This window comes from Lotus japonicus, chromosome 1 (genome assembly GCF_012489685.1).
Source record: "Lotus japonicus ecotype B-129 chromosome 1, LjGifu_v1.2".
NCBI classification, from domain to species: domain Eukaryota; kingdom Viridiplantae; phylum Streptophyta; class Magnoliopsida; order Fabales; family Fabaceae; genus Lotus; species Lotus japonicus.
This window is the reverse complement of record NC_080041.1, coordinates 65,221,841-65,236,165: the sequence shown is the minus strand read 5'-3', so window position 1 is coordinate 65,236,165 and position 14,325 is coordinate 65,221,841. Positions and strand designations below refer to the sequence as shown.

Genomic DNA, 14,325 nt, shown 5'->3' with positions numbered 1-14,325 from the left:
AGATGCCTGCGAATGACTGCTGGATTGTAGTCAATCACATCTCCCCTGAACCAAGATGAATTCACCGGTGGCCTGGACCTGTCCTCTTGATTGTCACAGTAGGTGTTAGCGTAGAACTCCCTAACCATGACCTCACAAGCAAACGGAATGGGGTTGACCCAATTCTTCCACCTCCTAATCTCCATGGCTTCTTGCATGCCCAAGAGGTCTCTTCTCCCCTCCCGATAAAGAACTCCCCGCTCCTTCACACACTCCTTGTGTGCTAGGTGAGATCGATAAAACTCCTCCTTTTTCAATGAAAGGAAGCGGGAGCGATCAAAGCTCCGGGAGGTGGAGGAAGAAGCTGCAGCTCTTGTGTTGGTTCTTGCTCTTTTTACAGGCATCTGCAAAATTGTTAGCCCATACACAAGCCACAAATGTTAGAGATGTTAGTTCAATAATAAAAAGAAATGAAAGAAGAAACTTTGTACAAAAAAATAAAAAATTAAACTTCCTAAGAGCACCCAACAAGTCTCTTAGTGATTTTGGCAAAGAGAGAAAGATTACCACATAAGCACTTGCCGAAAATCGATTAAGAAAACCCATTGAAGCATTCTAACAAACACCTTATAAGCAAAAGCTAAACTAAACTAATCCACAAAATCCTAACTACCCATTCCTCACAAATCCACAACCCCTTTCCAATTAAGTACAAAATCAACCCACTAAGAACACAAACAACCCACACCCAACTTGCACAAACAACAAATCACTCACCCAAACCCCAATGAAGCATGCATTGCAAAACCCATGAACTATGATGAAGGGAAGTGGAAGATGGAACTTACCTTGACTTGAGAGTGAGTGGGTGCAAGTGGAATGAGCTTGATGCAATGCAGAACTTGGAAGCAAAAGAAAGAGCTAATGTGTGTGCAAGTGAGAAATGAGGAGTAGAAATGGGGTATGGAGAGAGTGGGGTGCGTTTTTTATGGGAGAATGGGAGTAAAGAGTGGGAAAATGAAAAGGTTGGTGTTTTAAAACCCAAAAAGTGGGCAAAACACGTACAGGAGCTTGTGCGCTCGAGGGGAGTGCTCAGGCGCTCAAACCAGTTCCAGAGGTAGTGCCTCTGCCACTAATTGGCGCCTAGGCGCTCATGAATTGGCGCCTAGGCGCTCAGCCCAGCTTTTTCACAAAATTTTTTACTTTTTTTTTTTGAAATTAAACACCTAAAATACTACAAAATAAAAAGATAAAGAAGAGCAAAATAAAAAGAATGGGTTGTCTCCCATTTAGCCCTAGGTTATAGTCCTAGGTGGACTCTCCTTCCGATGGTGTTAGGAAGGAAATTTCTTTCCATTGATTAACTTACCACAAGTGCAAGGAAGAAACCTTGCACAAAACCTCTGGAGTAAATCCTCCCATGAGGCAATGTCCTCTTGCTCATCAAACCAAGCTCTAGCCTCCTTCGTCAAAGAATGAGGGAAGAGTTTAATCTTCACTTCATTACTTGAAACACCCTCAATCTTAGCAAGGGTGCTAGCTTGGGTAAACTTCACCATATGAGCATGTAAGTTCTCGTACTTGGACCCCCCATACTTGTTACCACTAACAAGCTTGATGAGAGCCGGATGGAACTCATCAATTTGGGCATTAACGTTGGGGGTCTCTTCTGAAACCTTTGACCTGCTTCTAATCACATCACAGACAAAGTCATTGTCATGGTTAGTCTCAATCATAGGATTAAAAATAGAAAACCGTACCTTTTCCTTACCAACACGGAGAATGAGGTGACCCTTGTCAACATCAATCTTAGCTCTACCAGTAGCTAAGAAAGGTCGACCAAGGATGAGAGGAATCTTCTCATCCTTCTCCATATCAAGCACAACAAAGTCCACGGGGAACACATACTTGTCCACCCGCACCATTACATCCTCCATAATCCCATATGGAGTCTTAAGGGATCGGTCCGCCATTTGCAATGAGAGTATGGTTGGAGTAACCTCTCCTAGGTTCAGCCTCTCAAACATGGTGAGCAGCATCAAATTGACACTCGCTCCAATGTCGCACAAGGCTTCCACATCCGCCATGCCTTCAATTTCTACCGGAATAGTGAAAGTTCCGGGGTCCCTTCTTTTCTTTGGCATCTTCCGCTGCAAAATGGCACTACATTCCTCCGTCATCAACACCGTCTCATCTACTCCCTTCAACCTTCTTCTCTTATGCAAAATATCCTTCATAAACTTAGCATATATAGGCATTTGTTCCAAAGCATCAGCAAAAGGAATACTAATGTGGAGCTTTTTGAAAACATCAACAAATTTTGAAAACTTTTTATCTAAGCTCCTCTTAGCCAATGCTTTAGGGAACGGAACCTTGCTAGTTTCAGGAGTAAGATCAACTTCCTCTCTCACCTTAATAGGCACAACTACTTCTCCTCCCACTATCTCCTCTCTCTTTTCTCCCTCTGTTTTTTTCTTCAATTCATTCATCACTCTCCCACTTCTAGTGGCTACAACAGAGGCATTTTCTTGCTTAGGATTGGGGATAGTGTCGGAAGGAAATTTACCTTGAGGTCTCTCGGCTATTTTCTTGGCTAGCTGGCCAAATTGATTCTCAAGATTCTTGATAGCCGCCTCTTGATTCTTGTAATTATTCTCCGTCCGGTTGATGAAAGTTTCCACCAACTCTTCTAAGCTTTTCTTTGAACCACCCCCTTCACCTTCTCCTCGCTCTTGAGGTTGTCTTGAACTTTGGCCTTGGAATCCCTGGCTAGGAAATTGTCTTTGAAAACCATTTCCTTGCCCACTACTACCTTGCCTCCAAGAGAAATTAGGGTGATTCCTCCATCTTGGATTGTAAGTATTTGAAAATGGGTCATTCCGAGCTTGACCCATAGCCTTCACTTCCTCATCCGGTCTAGTCTCTGTGCATTCTTCGCTGTCAAGTGGCCCTCCACAAGTCACACACTCCACCTTGGCAACTCGACCACCAATCTTGGTAGTCTTCATTTGATTTTGAATCTCATTCATTTGCTTGGAGAGTTGCTTGTTGGAGGCCATAAGTTGATCATAAGCTTCAACCTCAAGGACTCCTCTTCGGGCTTGGCGATCATTACTAGAGTTCATGGCTCTTATAGCCATTTTTTCAATCAACTCGTACCCCACTTGTGGAAGTAAGGCATCAAACTCTCCACTTGAAGCCTCATCCAAACCAAACCTCGAAGAATATTGGAGACCATCATAGAACTTTGCTACTTGTTCAGCTTGGGTAAGGTTGTGTTGAGGACACCTCCTCAAGAGCTTCTTGAACCTCTCCCAAGCTTCATAGAGATTCTCATCGGTGGATTGAGTAAAAGTCATGATGTCATTCTTGAACTTTCTCAAGAGGGCTCTTGGAACAAACCTGGTGGTGAACTTCTCAGCCAAGTCTTCCCAAGATGTAATGCTACCTTGGGGCTGTGAGTTCAACCACTCCTCAGCAGTATCCCTCAATGAAAAGGGGAATAAACTCAAGCGGATGGTGTCCGCTGAAACATTCTAAACTCTGTAGGTGTTGCAATTGCGGATAAACCGCTCCATGTGTGCATGAGGATCTTCAAGAGCACCTCCACCATACTGATTTTGGCTCACCAAATTAATGAATGCCGACCTCACCTCAAAATTTCCCGTGCCATCCGGGGAAACTATGCTGCCCGGATAATCGTAGCTCATGGCAGCCAAGGTGAGGTCTCTAAGAGAACGATTGACGTTCTCCAATTCTTGCTCTTGAAGTCTTTGAGAAATAGCCTCATTCACTCTTTCTTCAATGTGGGCTTGCATCTCCTCCTTCGTCATATGGGCAGCCATAGCGGCTATCTCAACAGCTCTTTGTTGAGCTCGTCGACGATGGAGGGTGCGTTCTGGCTCCGGATCAAACAACAGTGGATCCGAACCAAGTCTATTGTGCATAAACTGAAATCACAAAAGCAGAGAAAATGTTAGTAACACCTATTCAATGCAATGCTTAGTAAAACAAACAAACAAACTCTTTAACTTAAACCGAAAACCACAAACAATCCCCGGCAACGGCGCCAAAAACTTGTTGGTCAATTCGCAAGTGTACGAATACCTCCGGGTTTTAAAATATCAAACCTCAGGGATTGTGAGTGAGAATTGTTGATTTAAGCCTAAAGTTTGCAAGTTCTTAAAACAGTAAAATTCAGAAATTGGTTTTGGTTGATTGTGACAAAGGTTTTGCAAAAGAGCAATGTTGAAAATGATGTAAATAACAATTGATGAAAAATTGCCTTGGGTTGTTGATCATCTAATCCACTTTAGTTCACCTATCCTATGCATGTGAAACCTTGATTTATCTCTTGTTGTTATAGCCTATGTACTTACTAGTTGATTCCTCACAAAAGTAATTCTCTCAAACTGAAAGATAAGCCCAATTCCTTGTGTACTTAAACATTCATAAGAGGTAAATAAGCATGTATATTCAGGCCAACAAAACCCCACCCTTACTCTATGCCTAGAAGCAAGTATAGAAGGATCTATTTCAATTCATGTCCCTAAATCATAACAAACTTCCATTTGATTATAATCTAGCCTATAGCAAAGGTGCACCAAAGCTAAACATGCAATAAGGAATTGAAATACAAGATTGAATCAATAACTCATGCATAGAGATAGGATTTAACAAACTAAAATTTCATAGAATCTCTTAACCCAAAGCAAAAAAGAAACTAGCCACTCATGGCTAGAGAATTCATGCAGAAAATGTAATGAAAACCTGAGAAAAATACAAGTTGGAAGCCTCCCTTGGCCCCAAAGTTCTCCTCAGCTCTCAAACTTGATCAAAAATGAGTAAAAATGTCTAACTCCTCAAAGAAATTGGCCTAAGCCTTATTTATAAGCAAAACAAACGAGACTGGGCGCTTAGGCGCCAATTCAGAGCGCCTGAGCGCCAATTGCATGTGAAAAACATGCCTCTGGACCCTAATTGGCGCCGAGGCGCCAATTCCCAGCGCCTGGGCGCCAATTCCCTGGCTTCCATCATTTTGTACTAGCGCCTAGGCGCCAATTCCCAGCGCCTAGGCGCTCAAGCTCGCCTGGAACAGCCTTTTCAGCTTCTGTAACTCCTCTTTAATTCCTCTTTTAAGTCTTCCTTCAATTCCAAGCTTCTTGGCTTTCTTTCTTCTTCAGCTTTTGATCTGCATACTTAACCACAAAGACAAGGAAAAATCTAGAAGCTCAAAGAGCTCATTAGCACAAGAGGTCCTTCATAAAACAAAAGAAAATCATGCAAGTCCTAAACTTAACTTGAAATGCAAGAAAACTCCCTATAAAACTACAAAATTACCAAAACAAAACAAAGACTCAAGAAAAGATAAAAATGCATGAAACACTACATGAGACTCAACAAAAAGACTCAAAACAAACAAAGAAATGACCCTAAAAACACTACAAAAATAGGGTCATCAACAATCTCGGATGCAAGCTTAGGATTGAATTTTAGTTTTGAAAAATGAGAAGTGTCGTCGAATCCAAGTTTTAGGGAAATTGCAAGTTCTGAGTATGTTGATACTCCTTCGCTCTTTGAGCAGTTTGTTTAGCCATCCAAGGGATGAGCCGAGAAGCTTCACTGAGGCGTGAGACCTCGTGAAAAGCATGGATCTTCACTGAGGCGTGATACCTCGTGAACATCATGTAACTTCCCTAAAGCGTGAGACTTCGTGCAAGTGTGTAAATTCACTGAGGCGTGAGACCTCGTGAAAGCATAAAACTTCACTGAAGCGTGAGACTTCGTGATTGTATAAGACTTCACTGAAGCGTGAGACTTCGTGAAAGCATCGACGACTCGAAGAGTTATCATGAGTGATTGCACTCTTTTTATGATTAATTGTATTTTGTCGCAGAATCGATATTTACCTTAGGGTATTCTTTATAGAGACATTAAGTTAGCTAGAACTCGTTGATGCCCATCTTTCCGGAATGCATCTTGTCAACCAGCATTGCATTTCATGCAACACGCATACTAACTTAGTCGCTGAGTGTGATTGATACTTGTTAAATCTATTTGATGCATGCTAATTGTTATTATCGTCTTTTATATTCATTGTGAACTGTACAACCCTAGGATGCTATCTCTAACTTATAAGCCTAAGTGGCTACTCCTTATCTTTACCTATTGGATTTATTATTTACATAATTCTTTGGAGTTGACCCTCGCGTCTTCTGTGTGTGCTTTGACGGACTACGCCCTTTGTCAGATGTCCATGGCGGACTGGTTCATGATGGTTCACCCTTCGGGGGGGGACTAGGTTGGAGATGATTGATCAGGAGGACTACGGTTCATGGGTGGCCGACCCCACTGGCCACCGAGCGACTTACTCGAGACAGGATTAGTGTAGGAGTAGAGTCTTAGCTATGACCGTCATGTTTTATTTGGGGACAGGGTAGTTTCCTACCGATAGCTTTTGTGTGATTTCTCTACGGAAATCACAGAGAGTTGGTTGGACTAGGGGGTCTTGTTTTAGGCCGTTTGGGCTGACTTATTCTCATTTCGAGGGACAGTGTTGCGGACACTTGACCTTTCTTTTGGATTGTACATTTTGCCTATGGGCGTTACTTTCTGTTACTTTCCGTCACTGGAGGTTACTCGTGACGAGGTTCGCTACTTACGGCGGGGGCTGTAAATATTATTGTATATTAGTTATGTTATCTTTTGTTGTTGAGTTTCATTTCTTTCAGTTTTTAATTTTATTATCGAAAAAAAAATAATTCACGTTTTTCCGCTTTAAGCTTCTTTTTGGTTACTAAAGTGACGCCACCGAAATCGGGTTGTTACAATGGATGTTATGGAACTTTTGGCACTAGTCTCATGTTGTTTGGATATATGTTGGTTGAGTTATGACTACTTTACTTAGTAGAGGTCAGCATGGGAAATTCAGCAACATCTATTTTGTATTACAGATTCAATTTCGCCCATGAGGTGTTTGACTTAAGTTCTAAGTGAAATATAGGAATGAAACTTGTTTCTTAGCTTTTTAGAAAGATAGATATCATCTAATTTAGTTTATTTTAACTCAATTTAGATCATGGGGAAAAAGATAGGTAAGTTAAATATTTGAGTTGTGTTATATGTGTAAATATGTTTGTTATCTTGTAACCTTATCGGATGACTTGTGTAATGAGAGTACATTCATGATATGAATGTTTGGTAAGATTTAGTGAGTCATATTGTAATTGTATGTTACTATGATATGCATGATCATATAATTACCTTGTATAAGTGATATGTATGTTTGACTGAAACAGTACATGAGTGATTTGTTGTATGTTATGTATGTCAAATTTCACACATGAAGGAAATGACTATACTTGTATGTCAAATGTTAAGGCATGACCCATGAAAAGTAAAAGTAAAGAAAGACATTCTGAATAAGCAAAAAAAGACTATAACATTGCAGGCAAACCTAGCAACTTAAAGAGAGCTAGTATAAAGGCGAATCCTGAATGTAGAGTAAAAGAGAAAAGAAAGACTATAACATTGCGGGGCAAACCTGGCAACTTAAAGAGTGCTAGTATAAAGGAGAATTCTGAATGTAGAGTAAAAGAGAAAAGAAAGACTATAACATTGTGGGCAAACCTAGTGACCTTAAGAGGACTAGTATAAAGGCGAATCATGAATGTAGAGTAAAAGAGAAAATAAAGTTTATGATATTGCGGGGCAAACCTAGTGACCTTAAGAGGGCTAGTATAAAGGTGAATCCTGAATGCATAGTAAAAGGTGAAAAGAAAGATTACAACATTGCAGGGCAAACTTAGTGACCTTAAGAGAGCCAATGGAAAGGCAAATCATGGGTGTTGTTAAAATGTGATATAATTAATTGTAAAAATGTATGTGTATGTTGTATGTGTTTGAAGGAGGATTTTCATACATTCCACACGGGTATGTTGGAATGTCATCGTTGTAAATGTTTTTACTATTGTCAATAGTTTTACTCACTATGCTTTGGGGTTATGACATTCCACATTTTACAGAGAAGTTTGCATCACAGTTCAAGTTAAGTAGTCGGATCATGTCATAATGTGGGTTGCATGTAAGAATTATTTATTAATTCTTGTGGGCTTCAATCAATTGCAGTTTTTGTTTTTGATAAAAACGAGCTAATTCATGATCCAGAGAAGTGCATATGAAGGCCAACTTAAACATTTAAGTGATCTATTTATTTGGGCTTGGATATCTGTATTGATTAGTGTGGACTGCAGTGTAGGCCTTAACCTATAGGCCCATGATGGGAAGGGACTAGGGTTAAATATAAGTTGGCTAGGTCCCCTCTGTAATCACTAATCTAATCTGGCTCCACAGCTTGCCCCATTGATGGCTGTGAAAGGGAGTATGAGATACAGAGGAAGCCCTAGTCATTTTCAGTCACTTGACTGTCACAAGATCCGGTGATGAAAACAAGAATTCTTATTCCATTCATGATTTGTCAGGTACACAATCTATCTCATTCTATTTGGTGTTCTATAATCATGTATGGATTCCTATTTATGCTTACATGTGGTATGAGAGCATACCGTATATGATTTTAGGACCCATCTCAGTTATGTGTACATCCCTCGAATTTCTTTCTGAAATCTGTGTGGGTTACGATTCGTATGGGTTATTTGTATTGCATCAAGTGCGCTACTTCTTTTCTCTTGCTTAAAGTGAATCAGTAAACGAAACGTGGGTTCTATATTAATAGAGAAAGACTGTAAAAATAGAATTTTGAACTAAGATCAAGAAACGGATGTTAGGCCGGCTAGACCCAATTGTTGTTATATAAGTCGAATCGTTACCCCTTTTGATTTTCTCCTTCTGTCAGTAAAAACCATTGGGCCTAAATCCTTTATTTCTCAAAATGTACTTGACATCAAATGGCCTACACTGTCATGTTGGGCGTGAGAAACGAACCCATGGGGCTTCGTAAGTTAAATTACATAACATCTGGTTCACATCTTGTTTAGTGATGTGCTCCGTAACACAGAACTTGACTAGAATCATGGGAGTAACAAAGGTTTCTGGGCTATCTCATTGGTTAAATTTGTTTTATGACATTTTCTTTATTTTGAATATCAAAAGATGATTCTAGATTTCAAACCTTGATGGTGGAGAGTAAAACTAAACAAGTACAAATGCACCAGCTTAATAGTGAATTGGTGGTGTGCTTTGAGCAAATTTTTATCCACCTGATATACTACTTTTACTTAGTTTTACCTTTTAATAACTGCAATTTTACAAATCTCTTTAAGTGTATCTAGAGTTTTAAAAAGATTTTATCTTAGAAAATTATTTTGCAATGTTATGAATCTTATGATAATGTCTTTTCTTGCTTAAAGTTGCGTGTTTAAATTAAAATCAGATGCATTATGCGGTTGTTTGATGCCTTTCAACCGAACTTGTCAGTTTTGGATTGTTCAAAGTTTGTGGCTTATGAATTACCTAGTTTGAATGAAATTCACCAAAGTGATTTTGTTTGCACTAATTTATAAAATCTGTTTACAACATAGTCTCTTATTGGTGAGCATATTTTATTTGAATGCTTAAAAGAATTCTTCTATGTTGGTTTATACCAGACATGTCCTACATTCTCTGCCCAAAGGAGAGATGGAGTGATATGTCATGGTATTTTCCTTGATTCTATAAATGAAATATGATGTAGGATTAAACTCTCATGCTTGTGATTTATTAGTGGTGAAGAATTTGAAGTTTTCATGTTTGATGCATATGAATTATATGCTCTCTTTTAAGTGACATGAAACAAATATTTTAGAACATTGAAGACTAAATTATTGATCTGGGGTGTTATATGATATTATTAGACTTGACAATGTAATGTCGTCCATGAATCTCTTTCTAATATTTTTTCCGCTGCGTTCTTGAATATTTCTTTTAAAGAAATATTTAGAGTTAGCATATCTTCCAATGTCTTAGTGATCATTGTTGGAAAGAGTGGGAGCATATGTATAGACCATGCATTTATTTGTTCAATAAGATCACCACCGATAATTTTATAACATTATTGTAATGCTATGACATTTGCTTCAATTTTGATTCGATTCACTTTTGAGACTTGAGCAAATTAGACGTGGTGAAAAGTCTTAGAATGACCTCATCATTTAAGAGTGTTTGACACAATGACAAAATATTTTGTTCAATCCTTACATTGAGGTACGTTTTTTCCATATATTTATCCATATTTTATAATAATGAGGACTTATATGGAGAGTAATAAAAGGTGAATCATTTATTTATTTTCCAGCTGATATATTGAAAATAATATTCTGGAAAATTAATATGTCATGTATTTGAATGGATTAAGTGTTGAAACTCAGTTCTATTAGCCTATTTGATATGCTTGGTTTACAATTTTATTGGATTGTAGGCTTGTGTTTGAACTATGCAAGTAGAAAATTTATTGAGAATGCTATATGAATTCATGACCAGTAATGTTTATTTATGGATGCACATTGGCTGGAACTCAGTCATGATTTTGGCAAGAAAAAAAAAACAAAAAAAAAATCTTAGGCAAGAACTTTTATGAATTATTATGTGTGATACCACCAAAGTGAGATTACTCATTCTAGTTTACAAAAGTCTCTTTGTAGTTTGAGGAATATTTTTAATCATTTAATGCAGTTATCTGCCCAAAGGGGGTTATTGTATGTAGTGATTGATTGAAATTGTCTTATGGATGTAGCTATTGGGGGTACAATGGTCTAGGAGGTCTATCCCCATAAAGGGGGTAGATTTCTAAGCCCAATGTATGCTCATTGAGTAGCATGTCCTTAAAATTTATGAATGTAGTTTTGGGGGTGCATTGACTTAGAGAATTTATCTGCCCAAAGGGGATGAACTTTCAAATTCAATGTATGCTCATTGAATCACTTCATTTGAGGTTCTGGCCTTGGTTGCGACCTTGGTGTATACTTTCTGCCCAAAGGAGAATGTGTACTAACGTTTTCCTCATTAAGATAACTTATGTTGATTAAAGCTATATATCTTGTTGTGCTTATTCTAATGCATTCCAGTTTGAATTGATTGTGAAAGTATATGTAAAAATTGATCACCAAAGTGGATCATTTACATAGATTGTAATGACAATTTGTTTGACATTGTGCTATAATATATCTCTTGTTTTTCTCTAAATTGTTGCATATGATTGTTTCTCCAAAGAGGGCTATCATGTGTAGTAATTTAGGTGAATTTCTTTCTTAGCACTTGCAAGGAGATAAAGAGCTTGAAGAGTTTTATGCTCCTAGGTCATATGTAATAGTAGAGTTTGCTTCAACTTGATATAAATGGTTAGATACTCTATATTAAAGTCTCAAAGTTAATATTGATCTTATCCATTTATTTGAAATTATAGAGAACAAGAAGTTGTATTGTATATTATTTTCATTTAATTGTCCTTCAGTTAAGAAATTTTCATTGAAATTTTCCTTTTCAACTTTTTTCCCTTATTTTTTAAGATCTACTATGAAATTGAGCATTGAGATGCTTGTATTAATTGATTACTCATATTAATTAGATATAGTAAGGATTTTGACATCAGTGGGAGGAATATGACCAAAGTCATTATTTGATGTCAAGAATTTGAGTAATAATTTGTTATAATATCTCTTAGAGTATGTTGGTAATGTACGTGTAATGATGCATACTATATTACAATATACTAGTAAGTTGATTTGTTAAGGAACTTGAGACATGACTTCATGTAAAGAATTTTGTTGTTATTCTATTGACAAATATTATGCGATAATGATATTTTGTAGTGGTTTTGAATTTTTTGATGTGAAGCATTTGATGTCAAGTATATTTTGAGAAATAAAGGACTTAGGCCCATGGTGTTTATGAGCCATGCATATGGAGAAAATAGGCATGGTAAGTCCTTTTGATATGTTCGGTTAGTGGGAGCATTGTATTAATATTGTCATGTTAAACCTTTATCCTTGGACACTTATAGTGTTGGGTTGACATGTGTTCTAAGCAATTGATAATACACTGTTGTTTTATTTTATATATCATTGCTTATGCTTCTGTTTATGTGTATCAATTTTAAAATCTTGAAACTCGGTGTTTTCATAACCATCGTGCCCATGGTTGACACCAGAATGGAGTTTGGGGCATACTAAATATTAGGAGCTCTGCGTCATTTGGGACCTCTGTGCCGGTGGTCGACGCTAGTTTGGAGCTGAGGCATATCGGGACTCGGTGTTTTTTGGACCACCATGCTCGTGGTTGACACCAGTTGAGAGTCTGAGACATATTGGAACTCTATGTTGTTGGACCATCATGCCTATGGTCGACATTAGAGTTCGAGGCATAATTATAATTTTGAGCTCGGTGTCGTTGGGACCACTATGCCGGTGGTCGACACTAGATTGAAGCTGAGGCATAATGGTTTTAAGAACCATACAATTTCTTTGGCTCTAATGCATTTGAGAGAAATTGATATTTTAGCTCGACGTTAATGGGACCTCTGTGCCGGTGGTCGACGTCAGATTGGAGCTGAGGCATGATGGTTCTAAGAACCATACAATTTCTTTGGCTTTAAGGCATTTGAGAGAAATCGGTATGACCGACAAAGAAAATAGCAGTTTGGCTGTTGGATTACATTGACATGCTATTTTCTTGCTACACTCCACACTAATGACTAGTCGATGGAGTCAGTGATGTTTGTAACCATGGAAGGTCTTATACCAATAAGTGTTATGATGACCGCCATGATTCGATATTACTTGACTTTAGTTGGACAGAGTCTCAGATATCGCACGTTGGATCATGTGTTTTCAAAATGGGGCCACATAACCAAATTAGTCATTAGCCCGAGAGTCTTTTTTAAAATGTTTTTCAAAATATAAATTATGCAATTGATTTTGCCCAAGTGGGAGAATGTAAGAATTATTTATTAATTCTTGTGGGCTTCAATCAATTGCAGTTTTTGTTTTTGATAAAAACGGGCTAATTCATGATCCAGAGAAGTGCATATGTAAGCCAACTTAAACATTTAAGTGATCTATTTATTTGGGCTTGGATATCTGTATTGATTAGTGTGAACTGCAGTGTAGGCCTTAACCTATAGGCCCATGATGGGAAGGGACTAGGATTAAATATAAGTTGGCTAGGTCCCCTCTATAATCACTAATCTAATCTGGCTCCACAGCTTGCCCCATTGATGGCTATGAAAGGGAGTATGAGATACAGAGGAAGCCCTAGTCATTTTCAGTCACTTGACTGTCACAAGATCCGGTGATGAAAACAAGAATTCTTATTCCATTCATGATTTGTCAGGTACACAATCTATCTCATTCTATTTGGTGTTCTATAATCATGTATGGATTCCTATTTATGCTTACATTGCACACTTTATGGATTCGATGTACTTAAATGAGTTTATTGTATTGTAATAGTATTTGACACAACTTTTAAGTGTTGTAAATATTATAAATATAACGGTTTACGTGTAAAGTCTTTATTCCACAAAGTTTAATAAACTCAGTTTTCTATAGAAAAGTAAGCTTCTTATTAAAAAAAGAGTATTATTTCAGTATGCAAAGTTAGGGTGTTATACTCCGCATCTCCAAACACCTTATATTGGTAATTTATAGATGCTTCAATCCATAGCTCATTTACCAAAAATATTTAATTAAAGTCTATGAAGATATTAATTTAAAAAGCGGTCAAAATAAACTCATTTATAAATAACTTAAATATTCTAAAAAAAATAGTTTAACGATACATTTTTTGTTATGTTTCACACAAATGGATCTTGTAAGACCAAGATTTGGTCATGTGGAATAACTCTAGATGTTGATCCAACATCAGAAGCTGGGTCAGACTCTGAAGATGAAAATGAGGTATTCGCATCCTTCTCATTGTCTGAACTTAAATCTACTTTAGCTTAAATTATGAGTAAACATGATTCTCTTCTGACTAAGCATAAAAAGTTGAAAAAGGTTTTTCTTGCTGCTTCTGAAGTCTCTGCTAAACATGAGAAAACTATTTCAGAATTAAATGAAAACAACTTCTCCTTGGTTAATTCTAACTCTGTTCTTAAAAATCAAATCTCTAAGTTAGAAGAAGTTATTGCATCTAGTACTTCTGATGATAAGAATGAAACCAAATATGAAAAATCTTTTCAGAGGTTCCTAGCTAAAAGCGTAGATAGAAGCTTAATGGCCTCAATGATCTATGACGTTAGCAGAAATGGAATGAATGGTAATGGCTATTCTAGACCCAGTAGAAATGAGCCTCCCATGCCTAAACTTAAATCTCTTTATGAACATTTTGTTCCTTCTAGCACTATTGTACCTG

The 14,325-nt window shown here is 37.6% G+C and overlaps 1 non-coding gene across 1 annotated transcript; it reads left to right on the top strand.

Annotated features, from left to right (window-relative positions):
- Positions 1–3,249: 3,249 nt before the first annotated feature.
- LOC130734820 (small nucleolar RNA R71) lies at positions 3,250–3,356 on the top strand. The gene has a single exon (XR_009018161.1). It is a non-coding gene; the product is annotated as a small nucleolar RNA R71 (small nucleolar RNA).
- The last annotated feature ends 10,969 nt before the right edge of the window (positions 3,357–14,325 follow it).